At 43.0% G+C, this 8313-nt stretch overlaps 1 long non-coding RNA gene across 2 annotated transcripts; it reads left to right on the forward strand.

Moving 5' to 3' along the window:
• The first annotated feature begins 2182 nt into the window (after positions 1 to 2182).
• On the forward strand, positions 2183 to 8107 carry LOC135105668 (uncharacterized). 2 transcript variants are annotated; one of them, XR_010270944.1, is made up of 3 exons: positions 2183 to 2592; positions 2775 to 3289; positions 7727 to 8107. It is a non-coding gene; the product is annotated as an uncharacterized LOC135105668 (long non-coding RNA). The 2 variants fall into 2 exon arrangements; XR_010270945.1 differs by lacking the exon at positions 7727 to 8107 and adding an exon at positions 5319 to 7668.
• The last annotated feature ends 206 nt before the right edge of the window (positions 8108 to 8313 follow it).

Below are 8313 nucleotides of genomic sequence, written 5' to 3' on the forward strand. Positions count from 1 at the left end.
GTAAGGAGGGAGGAAAGGAAGGAAAGAAGAGAAGAAAATTAAGTGAAAGGAAAGAAGGAAGAAATGAAGGGAAGAGGCAAAGGAAGGCAGAGAAGAAGTAATGGAAGGAAGAAATAGAGTAAAAAAAAACGAAGGAAGAAAGAAAAGGAAAAAATTGGAAGAAGAAAGGAAAAAGAAGGGAAAATAAATGGAAAAGGATACAAAGATAGAGGGAAAGGTGAGAACATGAGTGCTGAAAGTAAACCCTCACTAGGAACTCAACACCACTAGACCTTTACACTTAAAGGCTTCACGTGCAGGAGACTTGTATGCTATAATTATTGTGTGGACCCATCGTTATCACAACCTTACTTTAAACGTATTGCAATAACCCCTAAACAACTAAACTGCACCCTCCACCTCCACCTCGCAGCCTGCATAGCGCCACCCAGTCGAGCATACAGAGGCGCCGCAGCCAAGCCACACGAAAATTCCGAGGGAGACAAATTTCAGCTTTTCTCTCGCCAGGATTGAAATCAAAGGGAAAAAAAAACATTGACGCAGTCCAGTAAAGTTTAGCGATTTTATTTTCGATGGGGACCTTGGTTTCTCTGGGGACTTGTGACCAGAATTCCCCTTCATTTGAATATGGCAGGACACGGGAAAGGGAGGAAGGGAGGGGAGGAGATGGGAGGACAGCAACAGGAACAATGGCCCGGCAAGGGGACGCGAGAGAGGGCTGCAGGGGGGAAGGAGGGAGACTGTGTGTGTGTGTGTGTGTGTGTGTGTGTTTGTATTCACATGTATACGAGAGAGAGAGAGAGAGAGAGAGAGAGAGAGAGAGAGAGAGAGAGAGAGAGAGGGTTCACTAGAACGTGACAGAACCTTAACATGTGAGGGAAAAGGAATAAGGAAAGGAAAGACGAAGAAATTAAGGAAGAAGCAAATGACTGAGGGAAAGACAAAAAAAAAGAAAGAAGGTATAGCGAGAGAAGGAGAGCAGTAACACGGAAACCCACTCACTTAATAACTCACTAGATGAATAAATGATGACGTATTGAAGTCCTTGAAGCGATGTTGTGGATACTAATGTGTTGAGAACTGGAGACCTGACACTGAATGCTGGTAATAAATAACAGCATAATATAGGGTTTAGTGATGAAAATAAATAAATGAACGGTAAATGAAAGTTATATGAGAAATGATAATGAGAAGAAGAAAAAGAAGAGGAAAAAGGAGAAGAAAAGACGAAATTATAAGTTGTTTGTTGTAAGAAAAGGAATTATTTTGTGACTATAAAAATTCTCTCTCTCTCTCTCTCTCTCTCTCTCTCTCTCTCTCTCTCTCTCTCTCTCTCTCTCTCTCTCTCTCTCTCTCTCTCTCTCTCTCTCTCTCTCTCTCTCTCTCTCTCTGTGTGTGTGTGTGTGTGTGTGTGTGTGTGTGTGTGTGTGTGTGTGTGTGTGTGTGTGTCATCAGTATGATATTTTTATCACTGCTTCATAATCTTACACATCCCTTTTTTCCTCATTTCTCTCCTCCCTCCTTCTCCTACTCCTCCTCCTCCTCCTGCTCCTCCTCCTAGAAACAAGGAAGCAAGGAGCAGAGTTATCCTTCAGCAGATCACTCTTGGTCCCCGCCTCCAACTAGACACTCTTCCCTCTGTCCTTGGGGAGGGTGTCAAATATACATGGCGTGCGTGCCTGTCTCTTCCCTTCCCCGTAAATGTCCCCGTTTGTATGACTTATTGAGTGATTAAAGGGCACAGAAGGCGAGAGAACCTTACCTGTGCAAATCCCTCTCGTTCTAACCCGGCGCTACATCATCTCCGGGACATTTCAGTGAGGACAGCGTTTGGGTATGATTCCGAGTTCTCTTCAGGTGCCAGCTTGAGTCTTGATTGGTGAAATGTGATGGTACAAAAGCTTTATTTTCGTCGTAAATTCACTCGTGTTTTCGTCTTTCCTTCCTCCCTTGTCAGCGGGTGGGGAGATGCCGCCAAGAATTTGTACTTCTTTTATTTATGTATTTACAGTTTTAGCTTCATCTTGTCTGTGAGAAGTGTATAGTGTATATTATGATATACTTCATGGTATTTTTCTTCAATTTTATTAGGCGTTGTGGTCTAAGGCTGTTTCATTTTATTTTCCTTGGATAGTCATCGGAACAGACAATCAGACAGACTCACTAAAGTACCTTTCTTCCCTCAGGCGTGTCACTGGCCACCAAGAACGGCTCATGAGGACCTGATGTTAAGCTGGAACCCCCACCAAACTGTTTTTGAGAGAGAGAGAGAGAGAGAGAGAGAGAGAGAGAGAGAAAGAGAGAGAGAGAGAGAGAGATCCGGGCATCGCTCAAGTCGCTGTGCGGGTCACGGTATATACACAAACGCAGTGTAACCAGAAATAATTCCTCGTAAAGTTTTTTTTCGCCACCCGGAGCAGGACGCCGTAATTCGCTCTCGGTGTCGCCCCAAAAAGTCAAGTGAGCGTTGGCCAGTGACATCATGGACTCACAACTTCACAACACGGCAGTTGTATCGAAAACTTTAAACATTAGCCTCCGTGATGCCTTCACGCCCTTAGAGGACTTTTTTCTGCACCGTGAAGGACAAAAGTAAATTTTCAATTATATTTAGTTTTATTAGCACGATACTAATGAAATATTCCTAAATATTGTTTATTAAAGTTTTTTTTTTTTATCTAGAGCACAATAATATTACTTTTTGTAGCTTGATTTATACTATAAATTCTTATGTCCCTCAGGAAGACAAGGAAAATCATTGTCTTTTTTTGCAGAGAAAGTCAGTGACCCATGCAGGGATCGCGAGTCAGCCCTTCACGTGACACCGAGGAAAGGTTGCCGCAGCTTTCCGTCTTTACAAAATGGCGTGGCGATGAATTGCAGTAATGAAGAACAGATACTGGCTCGCCTTGATCGCTCCTCGACCGACTGTTAATGGAAGCAGAAGGTGGCGGCGATAACTGTATAAGGGCGACCGTAAACAAAGAAGGTAGCTGAGTGCATTCCTTATAAGGGCGGCTCCCACACCTCCACCTCACCTCCTCCCTGTATTCTATTAAGAAATAATTCACGGCGCGACTTATACGCCGAGTTAAGACCCGGATGGATGGCGGCTCAGCGAGGGACTGTTGTGAGCCGCAATAATGGACAGGAGAGAGCCGCGGGGGGTGTTTGTGGCGCGCCCATAAACTTATTCTTATCCTCAAGTTTGTTTATCAGCGGCGAGGAGGCGAAGGGAGGAATGCAGAGAGGACTGAGGTCAGGTGTGGGCGGCGGCGTCAGTGGTCAGGTGAGAACTTATGCTGACCTCTCTGTACCCTTTGCTGACTTTAGTATTCCCTGTGCAGATCCTAGTGTTCTCCTTCGCTGACTCTTGTGTTCTCTTTGCTAACCTCATGTGCTGACCCTGGCTTGTTCTTGATTCACCACTAAGCCATCTGATATCAAGAACGGTATTCTGTACGCTAATAAGAGTGGCTGCATTTCAGCTGAAAAAAAAATTCACTAATCGTATGCTCAATTTAGAAAAGATATCAGATGGTTTAGTGGTGAATCAAGAACACCTCTCCTATTTCCCATTACTGTCTATGAATTTTGCTTAGATTACGGTAACACTCGGTAGTAGACGAAGAAGAAAATTAGAGAGAAGAAGAGGACAAAGAAGAAGAAAAGATTCCGTCGCCACTTTAGGTACAGGACAAACACCACTCACAGTCATATTCAGACGCCGAACCCACCGAGTCGACAGAATCCAAATTTATTACCATATGTTTGGGGAAAGCGAAAACCTGCTGTCACTAAACTCAATGTAAATACCGAGTTAATGCGATTAGGCGACATGTAAAGTGTTGTTGATGTTGAGTTTCCCTTTAAGTTGACCTGATGTTGCCACGGGAGGGAAGTGAAGAGGCCGCGGCTGGGATCGAAAAGGGATGAGATAGGCACTGGTGGAATTAAGCATGATGCATTTGCCGCTGGTCGTGTACAGGGTATTATGTCTAGGGGAAGCTGATGCCTTGTGGGGAAAAGAAGGCTCTTCCGGCTGTACTGTACTAAATTGGGACAAAATGCTCGTTTGGAAAGGTAATTGAAATGAGGAAAGGACGTTGCAGAGAGAATTAGAGAGAAAGTTTTGAATATTTGAATATGTATTTATAGCCAATATATAATACAATACAGGATTTTTAGTTTTTATGTTGAGAGAGAGAGAGAGAGAGAGAGAGAGAGAGAGAGAGAGAGAGAGAGAGAGAGAGAGAGAGAGAGAGAGAGAGAAAAAAAGACGGGGAGAAGGGGACGGAGAGGGGCGGCTAGGAATCTTACATCTTACTTACGGAGAGTCTATCTGTTATTTATAGTCTTGATAGATGCGAAACTGCAATTTATCCTTGGCTTATAAGTTACTCGAGGACACTTAATACTAAATTTTCCCGACAGTTCGCCGAAGTATTGTAATGATTATTGATTATTAAACTTTACATTGTATAATATTAACCGCAGGATATTATTCATGACATTTTGAAAAGCTACTTAGACCGCGTACAAAACTAATGTGATTTCATCATTAACTTGACTATATTATTCAGCCTCAGCGGTACGAGTTTTTAACACCACTTAGCTGCCAGTGACGAGACTCAGTAATGCAGGGACTCATTAAACACTTACGCCCGTTCCGAAATGTTTTGTTCTCTCACCAGGTCTATTTTCAAGAGACACAGAAATGATTAGTCGTGTTGGTCGTCTTCTCATGAGTGTTTTTCTTACTGATGATATAGAATCCTTGTTAAACTGTTACCAGAAACATGAAAATACTCTTGAAAGCTTCGATAACTTCCACAAGAGGATGTCAGATATAAGCCATTATACAACGAAATGTTTAGGAATACGGAAGTTATATGAGTTGCTCCCAAATGCAACTGTTAAACGTTTAACTGCCACAGCTTCTAATATTCAATAAAATATAAGTTCTAGGCATAATTTCGAAAGACACAAGTGGTATGGAAAAAGAGTGAATGATGAAGTAGTTCATATCTTGAATTATCTGTGATTTTACATTGGCTTTATAAAATTGTCTTATGTTACACAAACGAAGAAATATGTTTGATATTAGCAGTGAGAAGATTAAGGTATCCAAAATAGACTTCAGTAATCAAGTTGTTAGTACTGAGTCATTAGGAAGCTTCAAAAGTAGATTAGACATATTTGTGGATGAAAATGATAGATGGAAATAGGTCGGTAAGTTTCTTAGAGAGGCTGTCACGTGCATGTAGACCTGGTGGTTTCCTGTAACTTCTCTTATTTTCTTACGTTCTGCCCATTAGATATCATCCCTGGCCTCCAACACATTGGATATGTCTATAGGGTCGCTCGTATGCTCCTCTCCTATACCTACAAGAGGAGAGAAAAATACAAGAGATCCGTTCCTCCATCGCACTCCTGCTGTATAATAAAGGCGTCGTAATGAGCAGTAGTAATGAAAGTACTCGCGTCTCTATGTCCTGCGTCAGTGTTTCATCTTACCTGTCACCCGATCCATAATTCAAGGCAGCAGGGAAAGGTAAAGGTAGTGCCAGTAGAAGTAGTGGCAGTAGTAGTAGTAGTAGTAGTAGTAGTAGTAGTAGTAGTAGTAGTAGTAGTAGTAGGAGTAGTAGTAGGTGGTGGTGGTGGTGGTGGTGGTAATGGTAATATTCCAAGTTTCAGAATAAGAAAGAGGAGAAGGTTGACGAGAACAAGGAAGAAAAGAAAGAGTAAAAAGAGAAAAGTAAGACAAGAAAGAGGATGAAAAGAGTGAAAAGGAAAAGAAAAAGGCAGAAGAATAGGAAAGAGAACGAGCAGGTAAAGAAAAAAAGGAAGATGAACAGGAAGAGAACGAGCAAAATGAGAAAGAGGATGAAAAGGGTGAAAAGGAAAGGTTAATAGGAGAAAGAATAGAAACAGAACGACCAGGACAAAGTAGGACAAGGAAAGATGACAAAGAAAAATAGACCGAAGAACAGTTGCAGTACAGCTCTCAAACACACACACACACACACACACAGACACACACACACACACACACACACACACACACATCCGTCCCTCCCCCTCCCACAAATACACACACATGCACAGTAAAGGTTGTGTCCGCGTTTCGGGGAAGTGTGCGGTGTGGCGTGTTGCTAGGAGTCGGCCGAGGCGTGAGTCACCAAATGTCAAAGTCAATATTAAAAAAAAGTATAAAATAATCGTCACTTCTTCCCTTGGAGTTAATCTGTATTGACCCGCTCTCACGCAGGGAGAGAAGAGGGGGAGAGGCAGCCGAAGAAGGAAAGCAGGGAGAAAGTAGAAGGAAGATAGGGAGAGAGACAGAGACAGACAGAGGGAGACAGAGAACAGAAGAAATATGACAGCAGGAGATGTAAGGGACTGCAGCCAAATACGAAAGAATGAGAGATGAAAGAGGAAGGGGGAGAAAGGGTGCAGGCGAGAGTGTGAGAGAAGCGTGGCTGGAAGGAAGCGAGGAGGAAGGAGTACCACATAATTTTCTAGTGTAGGGTGTTGCGTGTGCCCTCACCCTTCCCTATTGCCTCCCCTTCATCCTGCCTCCCTTCCTTCTTTCCTTCCGTCTTCCATTCCCTCCTCTTCCATTTTCTCCTCTTTCTCCCTCCTATTTCTGACATCCCTTCCCGCATCCTCCCTTCTCCCTGCGAGGGGGGAATTTAAACCGAGGGAAAGGAAGGAGAAGGGGTGGGCGGGGTGACAAAAGGGGATGAGTGTTAACAAGCGTGTAACACTTGACTGCGACACGCACGCTCCTCTCAGGGCTTATAATTGAGTGTATCAGGGAAGAGGGAGGCAGCCACAGGGGAGGAGATCCAGGGGTGTTCGGGGGTCGTTAGCGGGACGGAATAGGGATTTAGTACGTTTGGTTAAATCTTCACACAATTGGGTGTTACGTGTTCCTCCTGAACGCCTCGAGAACAGCCCCACATTGTGCCTAGTCTCGTTGTCGGGAGGGACTTTGGATTCAAGGGATTCTGCTTTTCCATATCTCTAGGTGACCGGAAGGGAGGATTAGTCCCTGGACGCACGATGTTTAGGACCGTCACGTGTATATTATAATCGAGAGGACCCAATATTACTGTGAAATTCTAAACAGTCTGTGACTCGCTAAGAGAGCCAACTAACGAGTCTTTCACTTTCTTACTCCCCGTCAGGGAAGAAACATTAGACCACTTTAAAAATTAAGTCGATCTTTTTTCTTTTTTTTTTTTTTAGATCTGCTTTTTCTTTAGCATTTTAAGTTGGCAATCAACTGTCTTCAATTTCCTTTCGTTTCGTTTTCCATACTCTTCTACTGAGTACATAAAAAAGAGGAACTGCAGCCCCTCCAGCAGGCAGAGTCGCTAATCACTCAGCTGGCCAGAGTGAAGCGCCTCAAAGCCACTTGAAGTTATTGTCATTACTTTTGATGAGGGTTGATGCTTGCATTTTCATGTTTGCAGTATAACATGCATGGCATTTGGTATAATGGTGTTCGTGTGTTTTCAATTTAGTGTAATCGTATGTTTTCCATTTGTATGCAATTGTCGTGGTGTTCCATTTGCATTCATTTCTAGTAAACTGCATTTTATAAAATAAATTTAGTTTTTTATCATATCGAGTCTGCAATCTAATTATCCATACACAACATATAACCACAAATTATGAGTATTTCTAGATACCTCATTTATTTTTTCTTCGTCTTCAGTCCCCGTGGCGCTCAGGTTCCCCTATCGGCGTTGAGGGACACAGGTGTTTCAGTATAATTGACTTGTTTGCACCAGAGGCCGTCGTCCCGGAAGCCTTGATGAATCACGAATAAAATCCCTTCCTCGCCGCCAGCTCCGTGGAGGCGGCTGCTGCTAATGGGTCTGCCTCCCAGGAATATTAAGAAGAATTTTTCTATCAGTCTCTTCTGAGAATTCCATGAACGAAATTCTTCAGGTCTTTGATTACACCAGCTGAGCCCTTTGTTGTGTGACGCTGAATAGTTCCAAGGAAACATTAGGTATTTGAATATTGATGAGCCCTTGTGTTTATGTTTTAGTTTTACGAATACATTTATAACTAATAAAATTTTCTAAGATGACTGACTTAGTTTGTATAGCATGAACTGAGTCACATTAAACGTCTGGATTGTTATCATACAAATGTGAAGCGAGGGTGTAGTAAATCCTTGTTTCTCGCTGTGCGTCTAGATCTTAAGACCCTTGCAGGCCTCACAAAGCTAGTGCCAGTGCGTCTGGGAGGAGTGAGATGGAAGCGGAACCTCAGTAATGCTATTAGGCACAAGTA

The sequence above is a fragment of the Scylla paramamosain genome, chromosome 12 (genome assembly GCF_035594125.1).
Source record: "Scylla paramamosain isolate STU-SP2022 chromosome 12, ASM3559412v1, whole genome shotgun sequence".
NCBI classification, from domain to species: Eukaryota; Metazoa; Arthropoda; class Malacostraca; order Decapoda; family Portunidae; genus Scylla; species Scylla paramamosain.